Genomic DNA, 19,384 nt, shown 5'->3' with positions numbered 1-19,384 from the left:
CAAGATTGGGTGAAAAAATGTGTGCTGAGATTTCAAGAAACTCGTAGTTTTATGGAAGCTTGGCAACCCCTTTCCATGAAAGTGATTTGCGCCAGTCTCTGCTTAGGGCAACATCAATAGGAAAAAAACCATAGAGAGAGAACTTGGAACTACTTGATTCTGTCAAGTTTTCAAGTGCTAGCACAAACCGTGTTTGATTTAGAGTTCCAAATACAAGTATCCGTATAGGAGAAAACAGAGTGAAACCTAAAAATTAAAACTGTTACTGCCAAGGAACGGTTTAAACCAGAAGAACGTAATTTGGTGAGACAAGTGGGATTGGGGTACTGATCATTACCTGAAAGTGTCATCAAGATTGGGTGAAAAAATGTGTGCTGAGATTTCAGGAAACTCGTAGTTATTTGGAAGCTTGGCAACCCTTTCCATGAAAGTGATTTGCGCCAGTCTCTGCTTAGGGCTACATCAATAGGAACCAAACCATAGAGATAGAACTTGGAACTACTTGATTCTGTCAAGTTTTCAAGTGCTAGCACAAACTGTGTTTGATTTAGAGTTCCAACTACATGTATCCATATAGGAGAAAACAGAGTGAAACCTAAAAATTAAAACTGTTCCTGTAAACGAACGGTTTAACGTAGAAGAAAGAAACTTGGTGAGCCAAGTGGGATTGGGGTACTGATCATTACCTGAAAGCGTCATCAAGATTGGGTGAAAAAATGTGTGCTGAGATTTCAGGAAACTCATAGTTTTTTGGAAGCTTGGCAACCCCTTTCCATGAAAGTCATTTGCGCCAGTCTCTGCTTAGGGCTACATCAATAGGAAACAAACCATAGAGATAGAACTTGGATCTACTTTATTGTGTCAAGTTTCAGAGAGCTAGCAAAACCGTGTTTGATTTAGAGTTCCAACTACATGTATCCATATAGGAGAAAACAGAGTGAAACCTAAAAATTAAAACTGTTACTGCCAATGAACGGTTTAACCTAGAAGAACAAAATTTGGTGAGACAGGTGGGATTGGGGTACTGATCATTACCTGAAAGTGTCATCAAGATTGTAGAAAAAACGTGTAATGAGATTTCAGGAAACTCATAGTTTTTTGGAAGCTTGGCAACCGCTTTCCATGAAAGTGATTTGTGCCAGTCTCTGCTTAGGGCTACATCAATAGGAAACAAACCATAGAGCTAGAACTTGGAACTACTTGATTGTGTCAAACTTCAAAGAGCTAGCACAAACCGTGTTTGATTTAGAGTTCCAACTACATGTATCCATATAGGAGAAAACAGAGTGAAACCTAAAAATTAAAACTGTTACTGCCAATGAACAGTTTAACTTAGAAGAACGAAATTTGGTGAGCCAAGAGGTATTGGGGTACTGATCATTACCTGAAAGTGTCATCAAGATTGGGTGAAAAAATGTGTGATGAGATATCAGGAAACTCGTAGTTCTTTGGAAGCTTGGCAACCCCTTTCAATGAAAGTGAATTCCGCCAGCCTCTGCTTAGTGCTACATCAATAGGAAACAAACCATAGTGATAGAACTTGGAACTACTTGATTGTGTCAAGTTTCAAAGAGCTAGCACAAACCGTGTTTGTTTTAGAGTTCCAACTACATGTATCCATATAGGAGAAAACAGAGTGAAACCTAAAAATTAAAACTCTTACAGCCAATGAACGGTTTAACCTAGAAGAACGAAATTTGGTGAGCCAGGTGGGATTGGGGTACTCATCATTACCTGAAAGTGTCATCAAGATTGGGTGAAAAGATGTGTGCTGAGATTTCAGGAAACGCGTAGTTTTTTGGAAGCTTGGCAACCCCTTTCCATGAAAGTGATTTGCGCCAGTCTCTGCTTAGGGCTACATCAATAGGAAAAAAACCATAGAGATAGAACTTGGAACTACTTTATTGTGTCAAGTTTCAAAGATCTAGCACAAACCGTCTTTGATTTAGAGTTCCAAATATATGTATCCATATAGGAGAAAACAGAGTGAAACCTAAAAATATAAACTGTTACTGCCAACGATCGGTATAACCTAGGAGAACGAAATCTGGTGAGCCAAGTGGGATTGGGGTACTGATCATTACCTGAAAGTGTCATCAAGGTTGGGTGAAAAAATGTGTGCTGAGATTTCAGGAAACTCGTAGTTTTTTGGAAGCTTGGCAACCCCTTTCCATGAAAGTGATTTGCGCCAGTCTCTGCTTAGGGCTACATCAATAGGAAACAAACCATAGAGATAAAAATTGGAACTACTTGACTGTGTCAAGTATCAAAGAGCTAGCACAAACCGTGTTTGATTTAGAATTCCAACTTCATGTATCCATAGGAGAACACAGAGTGAAACCTAAAAATTAAAACTGTTACTGCCAACGAACGGTTTAACCTAGAAGAACGCAATTTGGTGAGCCAAGTGGGATTGGGTACTGACCATTACCTGAAAGTGTTATCAAGATTGGGTGAAAAAATGTGTGCTGAGATTTCAGGAAACTCGTAGTTTTTTGGAAGCTTGGCAACCCCTTTCCATGAAAGTGAATTCCGCCCGCCTCTGCGTAGTGCTACATCAATAGGAAACAAACCATAGAGCTAGAACTTGGAACTACTTGATTGTGTCAAGTTTCAAAGAGCTAGCACAAACCGTCTTTGATTTAGAGTTCTAACTACATGTATCCATATAGGAGAAAACAGAGTGAAACCTAAAAATTAAAACTGTTACTGCCAACGAACGGTTTAATCTAGAACAATGAAATTTGATGAGCCAAGTGGGATTGGGGTACTGATCATTACCTGAAAGTGTCATCAAGATTAGGTGAAGAAATATGTGCTGAGAATTCAGGAAACTCGTAGTTTTTGGAAATCTTGGCAACCCCTTTTTATGAATGTGATTTGCACCAGTCTCTGCTTAGGGCTACATCAATAGGAAACAAACCATAGAGATAGAACTTGGAACTACTTGATTGTTCAAGTTTCAAAGAGCTAGCACAAACCGCCTTTGATTTAGAGTTCCAACTACATGTATCCATATAGGAGAAAACAGAGTGAAACCTAAAAATTAAAACTGTTACTGCCAACGAACGGTTTAACCTAGAACAACGAAATTTGGTGAGCCAAGTTGGATTGGGGTACTGATCATTACCTGAAAGTGTCATCAAGATTGGTGAAAAAAAAGTGTGATGAGATTTCAGGAAACTCGTAGTTTTTTGGAAGATTGGCTACCCCTTTCCATGAAAGTGATTTGCGCCAGATTCTGCTTAGGCCTACATCAATAGGAAACAAACCATAGAGCTAGAACGTGGAACTACTTGAATGTGTCCAGTTTGCAAGAGCTAGCACAAACCGTATTTGATTTAGATTTCCAACTACATGTATCCGTATAGGAGAAAACAGAGTGAAACCTAAAAATTAAAACTGTTACTGCCAACGAAAGGTTTAACCTAGAAGAACGAAATTTGGTGAGCCAAGTGGGATTGGGGTACTGATCATTACCTGAAAGTGTCATCAAGATTGGGTGAAAAAATGTGTGCTGAGGTTTCAGGAAACTCGTATTTTTTTGGAAGCTTGGCAACCCATTTTCATGAAAGTGATTTGCGCCAGTCTCTGCTTAGGGCTACATCAATAGGAAACAGACCATAGAGATATAACTTGGAACTACTTGATTGTGTCAAGTTTCAAAAGCTAGCACAAACCCTGTTTGATTTAGAGTTCCAACTACATGTATCCATATAGGAGAAAACAGAGTGAAACCTAAAAATTAAAACTGTTACTGCCAACGAACGGTTTAACCTAGAAGAACGAAATTTGGTGAGCCAAGTGGGATTGGGGTACTGATCATTACCTGAAAGTGTCATCAAGTTTGGGTGAAAAAATGTGTGCTGAGATTTCACGAAACTCGTAGTTTTATAGAAGCTCGGCAACCCATTTCCATGAAAGTGATTTGCGCCAGTCTGTGCTTAGGGCTACATCAATAGGAAACAAACGATAGAGATAGAAGTTGGAACTACTTTATTGTGTCAAGTTTCAAAGAGCTAGCACAAACCGTGTTTGATTTAGAGTTCCAAATACATGTATCCATATAAGAAAACAGAGTGAAAGATAAAAATTAAAACTGTTACTGCCAACGAACGGTTTAAACCTGAAGAACTAAATTTGGTGAGGCAGGTGGGATTGGGGTTCTGATCATTACCTGAAAGTGTCATCAAGATTGGGTGAAAAAATGTGTGCTGAGATTTCAGGAAACGCGTAGTTTTTTGGAAGCTTGGCAACCCCTTTCCATGAAAGTGATTTGCGCCGGTCTCTGCTTAGGACTACATCAATAGGAAACAAACCATAGAGATAGAACTTGGAACTACTAGATTGTGTCAAGTTTCAAAGAGCTAGCACAAACGGTGTTTGATTTAGAGTTCCAACTACAAGTATTCGTATAGAAGAAAACAGAGTGAAACCTAAAAATTAAAACTGTTACTGCCAACGAACGGTTTAACCTAGAAGAACGAAATTTGGTGAGCCAAGTGGGATTGGGGTACTGATCATTACCTGAAAGTGTCATCAAGATTGGGTGAAAAAATGTGTGCTGAGATTTCAGGAAACTCATAGTTTTTTGGAAGCTTGGCAACCCCTTTCCATGAAAGTGATTTTCGCCAGTCTCTGCTTAGGGCTACATCAATAGGAAACAAACCATAGAGATAGAACTTGGAACTACTTGATTCTGTCAAGTTACAAAGAGCTAGCACAAACCGTGTTTGATTTAGAGTTCCAACTACATGTATCCATATAGGAGAAAACAGAGTGAAACCTAAAATTTCAAACTCTTACTGCCAACGAACAGTTTAACCTAAAAGAACGAAATTTGGTGAGCCAAGTGGGATTGGGGTACTGATCATTACCTGAAAATGTCATGAAGATTGGGTGAAAAAATATGTGCTCAGATTTCATGAAACTCGTAGTTTTATGGAAGCTTGGCAACCCCTTTCCATGAAAGTGATTTGCGCCAGTCTCTGCTTAGGGCTACATCAGTAGGAAACAAACCAAAGAGATAGAACTTGGAACTACTTGATTGTGTCAAGTTTTAAAGAGCTAGCACAAACCGTGTTTGATTTAGAGTTCCAACTACATGTATCCATATAGCAGAAAACAGAGTGAAACCTAAAAATTAAAACTGTTACTGCCAACAAACGGTTTAAGCTAGAGGAACGAAATTTTGTGAGCCACGTGGGATTGGGGTACTGATCATTACCTGAAAGTGTCATCAAGTTTTGGTGAAAAAATGTGTGCTGAGAATTCAGGAAACTCGTAGTTTTTTGGAAGCTTGGCAACCCCTTTCCATGAAAGTGATTTGCGCCAATCTCTGCTTAGTGCTACATCAATAGGAAACAAACCATAGAGATAGAACTTGGAACTACTTGATTCTGTCAAGTTTTCAAGTGCTAGCACAAACCGTGTTTGATTTAGAGTTCCAACTACAAGTATCCGTATAGGAGAAAACAGAGTGAAACCTAAAAATTAAAACTGTTACTGCCAACGAACGGTTTAACCTAGAAGAACGTAATTTGGTGAGCCAAGTGGGATTGGGGTACTGATCATTACCTGAAAGTGTCATCAAGATTGGGTGAAAAAATGTGTGCTGAGATTTCAAGAAACTCGTAGTTTTATGGAAGCTTGGCAACCCCTTTCCATGAAAGTGATTTGCGCCAGTCTCTGCTTAGGGCTACATCAATAGGAAAAAAACCATAGAGAGAGAACTTGGAACTACTTGATTCTGTCAAGTTTTCAAGTGCTAGCACAAACCGTGTTTGATTTAGAGTTCCAAATACAAGTATCCGTATAGGAGAAAACAGAGTGAAACCTAAAAATTAAAACTGTTACTGCCAAGGAACGGTTTAAACTAGAAGAACGTAATTTGGTGAGACAAGTGGGATTGGGGTACTGATCATTACCTGAAAGTGTCATCAAGATTGGGTGAAAAAATGTGTGCTGAGATTTCAGGAAACTCGTAGTTATTTGGAAGCTTGGCAACCCTTTCCATGAAAGTGATTTGCGCCAGTCTCTGCTTAGGGCTACATCAATAGGAACCAAACCATAGAGATAGAACTTGGAACTACTTGATTCTGTCAAGTTTTCAAGTGCTAGCACAAACTGTGTTTGATTTAGAGTTCCAACTACATGTATCCATATAGGAGAAAACAGAGTGAAACCTAAAAATTAAAACTGTTCCTGTAAACGAACGGTTTAACGTAGAAGAAAGAAACTTGGTGAGCCAAGTGGGATTGGGGTACTGATCATTACCTGAAAGTGTCATCAAGATTGGGTGAAAAAATGTGTGCTGAGATTTCAGGAAACTCATAGTTTTTTGGAAGCTTGGCAACCCCTTTCCATGAAAGTCATTTGCGCCAGTCTCTGCTTAGGGCTACATCAATAGGAAACAAACCATAGAGATAGAACTTGGATCTACTTTATTGTGTCAAGTTTCAGAGAGCTAGCAAAACCGTGTTTGATTTAGAGTTCCAACTACATGTATCCATATAGGAGAAAACAGAGTGAAACCTAAAAATTAAAACTGTTACTGCCAATGAACGGTTTAACCTAGAAGAACAAAATTTGGTGAGACAGGTGGGATTGGGGTACTGATCATTACCTGAAAGTGTCATCAAGATTGGAGAAAAAACGTGTAATGAGATTTCAGGAAACTCATAGTTTTTTGGAAGATTGGCAACCCCTTTCCATGAAAGTGATTTGTGCCAGTCTCTGCTTAGTGCTACATCAATAGGAAACAAACCATAGAGCTAGAACTTGGAACTACTTGATTGTTTCAAGTTTCAAAGAGCTAGCACAAACCGTCTTTGATTTAGAGTTCTAACTACATGTATACATATAGGAGAAAACAGAGTGAAACCTAAAAATTAAAACTGTTACTGCCAACGAACGGTTTAATCTAGAACAATGAAATTTGGTGAGCCAAGTGGGATTGGGGTTCTGATCATTACTTGAAAGCGTCGTCAAGATTGGGTGAAAAACTGTGTGCTGAGATTTCAGGAAACTCGTAGTTTTTGGATGCTTGGCAACCCCTTTCCATGGAAGTGATTTGCGCCAGTCTCTGTTTGGGGCTACATCAATAGGAAACAAAACATAGAGATAGAACTTGGAACTACTTTATTGTGTCAAGTTTCAAAGAGCTAGCCCAAACCGTGTTTGATTTAGAGTTCCAACTACATGTATCCATATAGGAGAAAACAGAGTGAAACCTAAAAATTCAAACTGTTACTGACAGCGAACGGTTTAAAGTAGAAGAACGAAATTTGGTGAGCCAAGTGGGATTGGGGTACTGATCATTACCTGAAAGTGTCATCAAGATTGGTTGAAAAAATGTGTGCTGAGATTTCAGGAAACTCGTACGTTTTTGGTAGATTGGCAACCCCTTTCCATGAAAGTGATTTGCGCCAGTCTCTGCTTAGGGCTACATCAATAGGAAACAAACCATAGAAATAGAACTTGGAACTACTTGATTGTGTCAAGTTTCAAAGAGCTGGCACAAACCGTCTTTGATTTAGAGTTCCAACTACATGTATCCATATAGGAGAAAACAGAGTGAAACCTAAAATTTAAAACTGTTACTGCCAACGAACGGTTTAACCTAGAAGAACGAAATTTGGTGAGCCAGGTGGGTTTGGGAACTGATCATTACCTGAAAGTCTCATCAAGATTGGGTGAAAAAATGTGTGCTGAGATTTCAGGAAACTCGTAGTTTTTTGGAAGCTTGGCAACCCCTTTCCATGAAAGTCATTTGCGCCAGTCTTTGCTTAGGGCTACATCAATAGGAAAGAAACCATAGAGATAGAACTTGGAACTACTTGATTGTGTCAAGTTTCAAAGAGCTAGCACAAACCGTGTTTGATTTAGAGTTCCAACTACATGTATCCATATAGGAGAAAACAGAGTGAAACCAAAAATTAAAACCATTATTGCCAATGAACGGTTTAACCTAGAAGAACGAAATTTGGTGAGGCAAGTGGGATTGGGGTACTGATCATTACCTGAAAGTGTCATCAAGATTGGTGAAAAAATGTGTGCTGAGATTTCAGGAATCTCGTAGTTTTTTGGAAGCTTGGCAACCCCTTTCCATGAAAGTGAATTCCGCTAGCCTCTGCTTAGTGCTACATCAATAGGAAACAAACCATAGAGACAGAACTTGGAACTACTTGATTGTGTCAAGTTTCAAAGAGCTAGCACAAACCGTGTTTGATTTAGAGTTCCAACTACATGTATCCATATAGGAGAAAACAGAGTGAAACCTAAAAATTAAAACTGTTACTGCCAACGAACGGTTTTACCTAGAAGAACGAAATTTGGTGAGCCAAGTGGGATTGGGGTCCTGATTATTAGTTGAAAGTGTCATCAAGATTGGGTGAAAAATTGTGTGCTGAGATTTCAGGAAACTCGTAGTTTTTTGGAAGCTTGGCAACCCCTTTCCATGAAAGTGATTCGCGCCAGTCTCTGGGGCTACATCAATAGGAAACAAACGGTAGAGATAGAACTTGGAACTACTTGATTGTGTCAAGTTTCAAAGAGCTAGCACAAACCGTGTTTGATTTAGAGTTCCAAGTACATGTATACATATAGGAGAAAATAGAATGAAACCTAAAAATTAAAACTGTTCCTGCCAACGAATGGTTTAACCTAGAAGAAAAAAATTTGGTGAGCCAAGTGGGTTTGGGGTACTGATCATTACTTGAAAGTGTTGTCAAGATTGGGTGAAAAATTGTGTGCTGAGATTTCAGGAAACTCGTAGTTTTTTGGAAGCTTGGCAAACCCTTTCCATGAATGTGAATTCCGCTAGCCTCTGCTTAGGGCTACATGAATAGGAAACAAAAGGTAGAGATAGAACTTGGAACTACTTGATTGTGTCAAGTTTCAAAGAGCTAGCACAAACCGTGTTTGATTTAGAGTTCCAAATACATGTATCCATATAGGAGAAAAAATAGTGAATCCTAAAAATTAAAACTGTTACTGCCAACGATCGGTTTAACCTAGAAGAACGAAATTTGGTGAGCCAAGTGGGATTGGGGTACTCATCATTACCTGAAAGTCTCATCAAGATTGGTTGAAAAAATGTGTGCTGAGATTTCAAGAAACTCGTAGTTTTTTGGAAGCTTGGCAACCGCTTTCCATGAAAGTGATTTGTGCCAGTCTCTGCTTAGGGCTACATCAATAGGAAACAAACCATAGAGCTAGAACTTGGAACTACTTGATTGTGTCAAACTTCAAAGAGCTAGCACAAACCGTGTTTGATTTAGAGTTCCAACTACATGTATCCATATAGGAGAAAACAGAGTGAAACCTAAAAATATAAACTGTTACTGCCAACGATCGGTATAACCTAGGAGAACGAAATCTGGTGAGCCAAGTGGGATTGGGGTACTGATCATTACCTGAAAGTGTCATCAAGGTTGGGTGAAAAAATGTGTGCTGAGATTTCAGGAAACTCGTAGTTTTTTGGAAGCTTGGCAACCCCTTTCCATGAAAGTGATTTGCGCCAGTCTCTGCTTAGGGCTACATCAATAGGAAACAAACCATAGAGATAAAAATTGGAACTACTTGACTGTGTCAAGTATCAAAGAGCTAGCACAAACCGTGTTTGATTTAGAATTCCAACTTCATGTATCCATAGGAGAACACAGAGTGAAACCTAAAAATTAAAACTGTTACTGCCAACGAATGGTTTAACCTAGAAGAACGCAATTTGGTGAGCCAAGTGGGATTGGGTACTGACCATTACCTGAAAGTGTTATCAAGATTGGGTGAAAAAATGTGTGCTGAGATTTCAGGAAACTCGTAGTTTTTTGGAAGCTTGGCAACCCCTTTCCATGAAAGTGAATTCCGCCCGCCTCTGCGTAGTGCTACATCAATAGGAAACAAACCATAGAGCTAGAACTTGGAACTACTTGATTGTGTCAAGTTTCAAAGAGCTAGCACAAACCGTCTTTGATTTAGAGTTCTAACTACATGTATCCATATAGGAGAAAACAGAGTGAAACCTAAAAATTAAAACTGTTACTGCCAACGAACGGTTTAATCTAGAACAATGAAATTTGATGAGCCAAGTGGGATTGGGGTACTGATCATTACCTGAAAGTGTCATCAAGATTAGGTGAAGAAATATGTGCTGAGAATTCAGGAAACTCGTAGTTTTTGGAAATCTTGGCAACCCCTTTTTATGAATGTGATTTGCACCAGTCTCTGCTTAGGGCTACATCAATAGGAAACAAACCATAGAGATAGAACTTGGAACTACTTGATTGTTCAAGTTTCAAAGAGCTAGCACAAACCGCCTTTGATTTAGAGTTCCAACTACATGTATCCATATAGGAGAAAACAGAGTGAAACCTAAAAATTAAAACTGTTACTGCCAACGAACGGTTTAACCTAGAACAACGAAATTTGGTGAGCCAAGTGGGATTGGGGTACTGATCATTACCTGAAAGTGTCATCAAGATTGGTGAAAAAAATGTGTGATGAGATTTCAGGAAACTCGTAGTTTTTTGGAAGATTGGCTACCCCTTTCCATGAAAGTGATTTGCGCCAGATTCTGCTTAGGCCTACATCAATAGGAAACAAACCATAGAGCTAGAACGTGGAACTACTTGAATGTGTCCAGTTTGCAAGAGCTAGCACAAACCGTATTTGATTTAGATTTCCAACTACATGTATCCGTATAGGAGAAAACAGAGTGAAACCTAAAAATTAAAACTGTTACTGCCAACGAAAGGTTTAACCTAGAAGAACGAAATTTGGTGAGCCAAGTGGGATTGGGGTACTGATCATTACCTGAAAGTGTCATCAAGTTTGGGTGAAAAAATGTGTGCTGAGATTTCACGAAACTCGTAGTTTTATAGAAGCTCGGCAACCCATTTCCATGAAAGTGATTTGCGCCAGTCTGTGCTTAGGGCTACATCAATAGGAAACAAACGATAGAGATAGAAGTTGGAACTACTTTATTGTGTCAAGTTTCAAAGAGCTAGCACAAACCGTGTTTGATTTAGAGTTCCATATACATGTATCCATATAAGAAAACAGAGTGAAAGATAAAAATTAAAACTGTTACTGCCAACGAACGGTTTAAACCTGAAGAACTAAATTTGGTGAGGCAGGTGGGATTGGGGTTCTGATCATTACCTGAAAGTGTCATCAAGATTGGGTGAAAAAATGTGTGCTGAGATTTCAGGAAACGCGTAGTTTTTTGGAAGCTTGGCAACCCCTTTCCATGAAAGTGATTTGCGCCGGTCTCTGCTTAGGGCTACATCAATAGGAAACAAACCATAGAGATAGAACTTGGAACTACTAGATTGTGTCAAGTTTCAAAGAGCTAGCACAAACGGTGTTTGATTTAGAGTTCCAACTACAAGTATTCGTATAGAAGAAAACAGAGTGAAACCTAAAAATTAAAACTGTTACTGCCAACGAACGGTTTAACCTAGAAGAACGAAATTTGGTGAGCCAAGTGGGATTGGGGTACTGATCATTACCTGAAAGTGTCATCAAGATTGGGTGAAAAAATGTGTGCTGAGATTTCAGGAAACTCATAGTTTTTTGGAAGCTTGGCAACCCCTTTCCATGAAAGTGATTTGCGCCAGTCTCTGCTTAGGGCTACATCAATAGGAAACAAACCATAGAGATAGAACTTGGAACTACTTGATTCTGTCAAGTTACAAAGAGCTAGCACAAACCGTGTTTGATTTAGAGTTCCAACTACATGTATCCATATAGGAGAAAACAGAGTGAAACCTAAAATTTCAAACTCTTACTGCCAACGAACGGTTTAACCTAAAAGAACGAAATTTGGTGAGCCAAGTGGGATTGGGGTACTGATCATTACCTGAAAATGTCATGAAGATTGGGTGAAAAAATATGTGCTCAGATTTCATGAAACTCGTAGTTTTATGGAAGCTTGGCAACCCCTTTCCATGAAAGTGATTTGCGCCAGTCTCTGCTTAGGGCTACATCAGTAGGAAACAAACCAAAGAGATAGAACTTGGAACTACTTGATTGTGTCAAGTTTTAAAGAGCTAGCACAAACCGTGTTTGATTTAGAGTTCCAACTACATGTATCCATATAGCAGAAAACAGAGTGAAACCTAAAAATTAAAACTGTTACTGCCAACAAACGGTTTAAGCTAGAGGAACGAAATTTTGTGAGCCTCGTGGGATTGGGGTACTGATCATTACCTGAAAGTGTCATCAAGTTTTGGTGAAAAAATGTGTGCTGAGACTTCAGGAAACTCGTAGTTTTTTGGAAGCTTGGCAACCCCTTTCCATGAAAGTGATTTGCGCCAATCTCTGCTTAGGGCTACATCAATAGGAAACAAACCATAGAGATAGAACTTGGAACTACTTGATTCTGTCAAGTTTTCAAGTGGTAGCACAAACCGTGTTTGATTTAGAGTTCCAACTACAAGTATCCGTATAGGAGAAAACAGAGTGAAACCTAAAAATTAAAACTGTTACTGCCAACGAACGGTTTAACCTAGAAGAACGTAATTTGGTGAGCCAAGTGGGATTGGGGTACTGATCATTACCTGAAAGTGTCATCAAGATTGGGTGAAAAAATGTGTGCTGAGATTTCAAGAAACTCGTAGTTTTATGGAAGCTTGGCAACCCCTTTCCATGAAAGTGATTTGCGCCAGTCTCTGCTTAGGGCAACATCAATAGGAAAAAAACCATAGAGAGAGAACTTGGAACTACTTGATTCTGTCAAGTTTTCAAGTGCTAGCACAAACCGTGTTTGATTTAGAGTTCCAAATACAAGTATCCGTATAGGAGAAAACAGAGTGAAACCTAAAAATTAAAACTGTTACTGCCAAGGAACGGTTTAAACCAGAAGAACGTAATTTGGTGAGACAAGTGGGATTGGGGTACTGATCATTACCTGAAAGTGTCATCAAGATTGGGTGAAAAAATGTGTGCTGAGATTTCAGGAAACTCGTAGTTATTTGGAAGCTTGGCAACCCTTTCCATGAAAGTGATTTGCGCCAGTCTCTGCTTAGGGCTACATCAATAGGAACCAAACCATAGAGATAGAACTTGGAACTACTTGATTCTGTCAAGTTTTCAAGTGCTAGCACAAACTGTGTTTGATTTAGAGTTCCAACTACATGTATCCATATAGGAGAAAACAGAGTGAAACCTAAAAATTAAAACTGTTCCTGTAAACGAACGGTTTAACGTAGAAGAAAGAAACTTGGTGAGCCAAGTGGGATTGGGGTACTGATCATTACCTGAAAGCGTCATCAAGATTGGGTGAAAAAATGTGTGCTGAGATTTCAGGAAACTCATAGTTTTTTGGAAGCTTGGCAACCCCTTTCCATGAAAGTCATTTGCGCCAGTCTCTGCTTAGGGCTACATCAATAGGAAACAAACCATAGAGATAGAACTTGGATCTACTTTATTGTGTCAAGTTTCAGAGAGCTAGCAAAACCGTGTTTGATTTAGAGTTCCAACTACATGTATCCATATAGGAGAAAACAGAGTGAAACCTAAAAATTAAAACTGTTACTGCCAATGAACGGTTTAACCTAGAAGAACAAAATTTGGTGAGACAGGTGGGATTGGGGTACTGATCATTACCTGAAAGTGTCATCAAGATTGTAGAAAAAACGTGTAATGAGATTTCAGGAAACTCATAGTTTTTTGGAAGCTTGGCAACCGCTTTCCATGAAAGTGATTTGTGCCAGTCTCTGCTTAGGGCTACATCAATAGGAAACAAACCATAGAGCTAGAACTTGGAACTACTTGATTGTGTCAAACTTCAAAGAGCTAGCACAAACCGTGTTTGATTTAGAGTTCCAACTACATGTATCCATATAGGAGAAAACAGAGTGAAACCTAAAAATTAAAACTGTTACTGCCAATGAACAGTTTAACTTAGAAGAACGAAATTTGGTGAGCCAAGAGGTATTGGGGTACTGATCATTACCTGAAAGTGTCATCAAGATTGGGTGAAAAAATGTGTGCTGAGATTTCAGGAAACGCGTAGTTTTTTGGAAGCTTGGCAACCCCTTTCCATGAAAGTGATTTGCGCCGGTCTCTGCTTAGGGCTACATCAATAGGAAACAAACCATAGAGATAGAACTTGGAACTACTTGATTGTGTCAAGTTTCAAAGAGCTAGCACAAGCCATGTTTGATTTAGAGTTCCAACTACAAGTATTCGTATAGAAGAAAACAGAGTGAAACCTAAAAATTAAAACTGTTACTGCCAACGAACGCTTTAACCTAGAAGAATGAAATTTGGTGAGCCAAGTGGGATTGGGATACTGATCATTACCTGAAAGTGTCATCAAGATTGGGTGAAAAAATGTGTGCTGAGATTTCAGGAAACTCATAGTTTTTTGGAAGCTTGGCAACCCCTTTCCATGAAAGTGATTTGCGCCAGTCTCTGCTTAGGGCTACATCAATAGGAAACAAACCATAGAGATAGAACTTGGAACTACTTGATTCTGTCAAGTTACAAAGAGCTAGCACAAACCCTGTTTGATTTAGAGTTCCAACTACATGTATCCATATAGGAGAAAACAGAGTGAAACCTAAAAATTAAAACTGTTACTGCCAACGAACGGTTTAACCTAGAAGAACGAAATTTGGTGAGCCAAGTGGGATTGGGGTACTGATCATTACCTGAAAGTGTCATCAAGATTGGGTGAAAAAATCTGTGCTGAGATTTCAGGAAACTCGTGGTTTTTTGGAAGCTCGGCAACCCCTTTCCATGAAAGTTATTTCCGCCAGTCTCTGCTTAGGGCTACATCAATAGGAAACAAATCATAGAGATAGAACTTGGAACTACTTGATTTTGTCAAGTTTCAAAGAGCTAGCACAAACCATGTTTGATTTAGAGTTCCAACTACATGTAACCTTTACGAGAAAAAAGAGTGAAACCTAAAAATTAAAACTGTGACTGCCAACGATTGGTTAAACCTAGAAGAACGAAATTTGGTGACCCAAGTGGGATTGGGGTACTCATCATTACCTGAAAGTATCATCAACATTGGGTGAAAAAATGTGTGCTGAGATTTCAGGAAACTCGTAGTTTTTTGGAAGCTTGGCAACCCCTTTCCATGAAAGTGATTTGCGCCAGTCTCTGCTTAGGGCTACATCAATAGGAAACAAACCATAGAGATAGAACTTGGAACTACTTGACTGTGTCAAGTTTCAAAGAGCTAGCACAAACCGTGTTTGATTTAGAATTCCAACTTCATGTATCCATAGGAGAAAACAGAGTGAATTCTAAAAATTAAAACTGTTACTGCCAACGAACGGTTTAACCTAGAAGAACGAAATTTGGTGAGCCAGGTGGGATTGGGGTACTGATCATTACCTGAAAGTGTCATCAAGATTGGTGAAAAAATGTGTGATGAGATTTCAGGAAACTCGTAGTTTTTTGGAAGCTTGGCAACCCCTTTCCATGAAAGTGATTTGCGCCAGTCTCTGCGTAGGGCTACATCAATAGGAAACAAACCATAGAGATAGAACTTGGAACTACTTGATTGTGTCAAGTTTCAAAGAGCTAGCCCAAACCGTCTTTGATTTAGAGTTCCAAATACATGTATCCATATATGAGAAAACAGAGTGAAACCTAAAAATTAAAACTGTTACTGCCAACGAGCGGTGTAACCTATAAGAAAGAAATTTGGTGAGCCAAGTGGGATTGGGGTACTGATCATTACCTGAAAGTGTCATCAAGATTGGCTGAAAAAATCTGTGCTGAGATTTCAGGAACCTCGTAGTTTTTTGGAAGCTTGGCAAACCCTTTCCATGAAAGTGATTTGCGCCAGTCTCTGCTTAGGGCTACATCAATAGCAAACAAACCATAGAGATAGAACTAGGAACTACTTGATTGTGTCAAGTTTCAAAGAGCTAGCACAAACCGTCTTTGATTTAGAGTTCCAACTACATGTATCCATAAAGGAGAAAACAGAGTGAAACCTAAGAATTAAAACTGTTACTGCCAACGAACGATTTAACCTAGAAAAACGAAATTCGGTGAGCCAAGTGGGATTGGGGTACTGATCATTACCTGAAAGTGTCATCACGATTGGGTGAAAAAATGTCTGCTGAGATTTCAGGAAACTCGTAGTTTTTTGGAAGATTGGCAACCCCTTTCCATGAAAGTGATTTGCTGAAGTCTCTGCTTAGGGCTACATCAATAGGAAACAAACCATAGAGATAGAACTTGGAACTACTTGATTTTATCAAGTTTCAAAGAGCTAGCACAAACCGTGTTTGTTTCAGAATTCCAACTTCATGTATCCATATAGGAGAAAACAGAGTGAAACCTAAAAATTAAAACTGTTACTGCCAACGAACGGTTTAACCTAGAAAAACGAAATTTGGTGAGCCAAGAGGAATTGGGGTACTGATCATTACCTGAAAGTGTCATCAAGACTGGTGAAAAAAATGCGTGATATGATTTCAGAAAACTCGTTGTTTTTTGGAAGCTTGGCAACCCCTTTCCATGAAAGTGATTTGCGCCAGTCTCTGCTTAGGGCTACATCAATAGGAAACAAACCATAGAGATTCAACTTGGAACTACTTGATTGTGTCAAGTTACAAAGAGCTACCACAAACCGTGTTTGATTTAGAGTTCCAACTACATGTATCCATATAGGAGAAAACAGAGTGAAACCTAAAAATTCAAACTGTTACTGCCAACGAACGGTTTAACCTAGAAGAACAAAATTTGGTGAGCCAAGTGGGATTGGGGTACTGATCATTACCTGAAAGTGTCATCAAGATTGGGTGAAAAAATATGTGCTGAGATTTCAGGAAACTCGTAGTTTTTTGGAAGCTCGGCAACCCCTTTCCATGATAGTGAATTGTGCCAGTCTCTACGTAGGACTACATCAATAGGAAACAAACCATAGAGATAGAACTTGGAACTACTTGATTGTGTCAAGTTTCATAGAGCTAGCACAAACCGTGTTTGATTTAGAGTTCCAACTACAAGTATCCGTATAGAAGAAAACTGAGTGAAACCTAAAATTTAAAACTGTTACTGCCAACGAACGGTTTAACCTAGAAGAACGAAATTTGGTGAGCCAAGTGGGATTGGGGTACTGATCATTACCTTAAAGTGTCATCAAGATTGGGTGAAAAAAAGTGTGCTGAGATTTCAGGAAACTCATAGTTTTTTGGAAGTTTGGCAACCCCTTTCCTTGAAAGTGATTTGCGCCAGTCTCTGCTTAGGGCTACATCAATAGGAAACAAACCATAGAGATAGAACTTGGAACTACTTGATTCTGTCAAGTTACAAAGAGCTAGCACAAACCGTGTTTGATTTAGAGTTCCAACTACATGTATCCATATAGGAGAAAACAGAGTGAAACCTAAAATTTCAAACTCTTACTGCCAACGAACGGTTTAAACTAAAAGAACGAAATTTGGTGAGCCAAGTGGGATTGGGGTACTGATCATTACCTGAAAGTGTCATCAAGATTGGGTGAAAAAATCTGTGCTGAGATTTCAGGAAACTCGTGGTTTTTTGGAAGCTCGGCAACCCCTTTCCATGAAAGTTATTTGCGCCAGTCTCTGCTTAGGGCTACATCAATAGGAAACAAATCATTGAGATAGAACTTGGAACTACTTGATTTTGTCAAGTTTCAAAGAGCTAGCAGAAACCATGTTTGATTTAGAGTTCCAACTACATGTAACCTTGTACGAGAAAAAAGAGTGAAACCTAAAAATTAAAACTGTTACTGCCAACGATTGGTTAAACCTAGAACAACGAAATTTAGTGAGCCAAGTGGGATTGGGGTACTGATCATTACCTGAAAGTGTCATCAAGATTGGGTGAAAAAATGTGTGCTGAGATTTCAGGAAACTCGTAGTTTTTGGAAGCTTGGCAACCCCTTTCCATGAAAGTGATTTGAACCAGTCTCTGCTTAGGGCTACATCAATAAGAAACAAACCATAGAGATAGAAGTTGGAACTACTTGATTGTGTCAAGTTTCAAAGAGCTAGCACAAACCGTCTTTGATTTAGAGTTCCAACTACATGTATCCATAAAGGAGAAAACAGAGTGAAACCTAAGAATTAAAACTGTTACTGCCAACGAACGATTTAACCTAGAAAAACGAAATTCGGTGAGCCAAGTGGGATTGGGGTACTGATCATTACCTGAAAGTGTCATCACGATTGGGTGAAAAAATGTCTGCTGAGATTTCAGGAAACTCGTAGTTTTTTGGAAGATTGGCAACCCCTTTCCATGAAAGTGATTTGCTGCAGTCTCTGCTTAGGGCTACATCAATAGGAAACAAACCATAGAGATAGAACTTGGAACTACTTGATTGTGTCAAGTTTCAAAGAGCTAGCACAAACCGTGTTTGATTTAGAATTCCAACTTCATGTATCCATATAGGAGAAATCAGAGTGAAACCTAAAAATTAAAACTGTTACTGCCAACGAACGGTTTAACCTAGAAAAACGAAATTTGGTGAGCCAAGTGGGATTGGGGTACTGATCATTACCTGAAAGTGTCATCAAGACTGGTGAAAAAAATGCGTGATATGATTTCAGAAAACTCGTAGTTTTTTGGAAGCTTGGCAACCCCTTTCCATGAAAGTGATTTGCGCCAGTCTCTGCTTAGGGCTACATCAATAGGAAACAAACCATAGAGATAGAAGTTGGAACTACTTGATTGTGTCAAGTTACAAAGAGCTACCACAAACCGTGTTTGATTTAGAGTTCCAACTACATGTATCCATATAGGAGAAAACAGAGTGAAACCTAAAATTTCAAACTCTTACTGCCAACGAACGGTTTAACCTAAAAGAACGAAATTTGGTGAGCCAAGTGGGATTGGGGTACTGATCATTACCTGAAAGTGTCATCAAGATTGGGTGAAAAAATGTGTGCTGAGATTTCAAGAAACTCGTAGTTTTATGGAAGCTTGGCAACCCCTTTCCATGAAAGTGATTTGCGCCAGTCTCTGCTTAGGGCTACATCAATAGGAAACAAACCATAGAGATAGAACTTGGAACTACTTGAATCTGTCAAGTTTTCAAGTGCTAGCACAAACCGTGTTTGATTTAGAGTTCCAACTACAAGTATCCGTATAGGAGAAAACAGAGTGAAACCTAAAAATTGAAACTGTTACTGCCAACGAACGGTTTAACCTAGAAGAACGTAATTTGGTGAGCCAAGTGGGATTGGGGTACTGATCATTACCTGAAAGTGTCATCAAGATTGGGTGAAAAAATGTGTGCTGAGATTTCAAGAAACTCGTAGTTTTATGGAAGCTTGGCAACCCCTTTCCATGAAAGTGATTTGCGCCAGTCTCTGCTTAGGGCTACATCAATAGGAAACAAACCATAGAGAGAGAACTTGGAACTACTTGATTCTGTCAAGTT

This window comes from Spermophilus citellus, assembly GCF_964194105.1.
Source record: "Spermophilus citellus genome assembly, chromosome: 7".
Taxonomy (NCBI): domain Eukaryota; kingdom Metazoa; phylum Chordata; class Mammalia; order Rodentia; family Sciuridae; genus Spermophilus; species Spermophilus citellus.
This window is presented reverse-complemented; position numbering follows the sequence as displayed.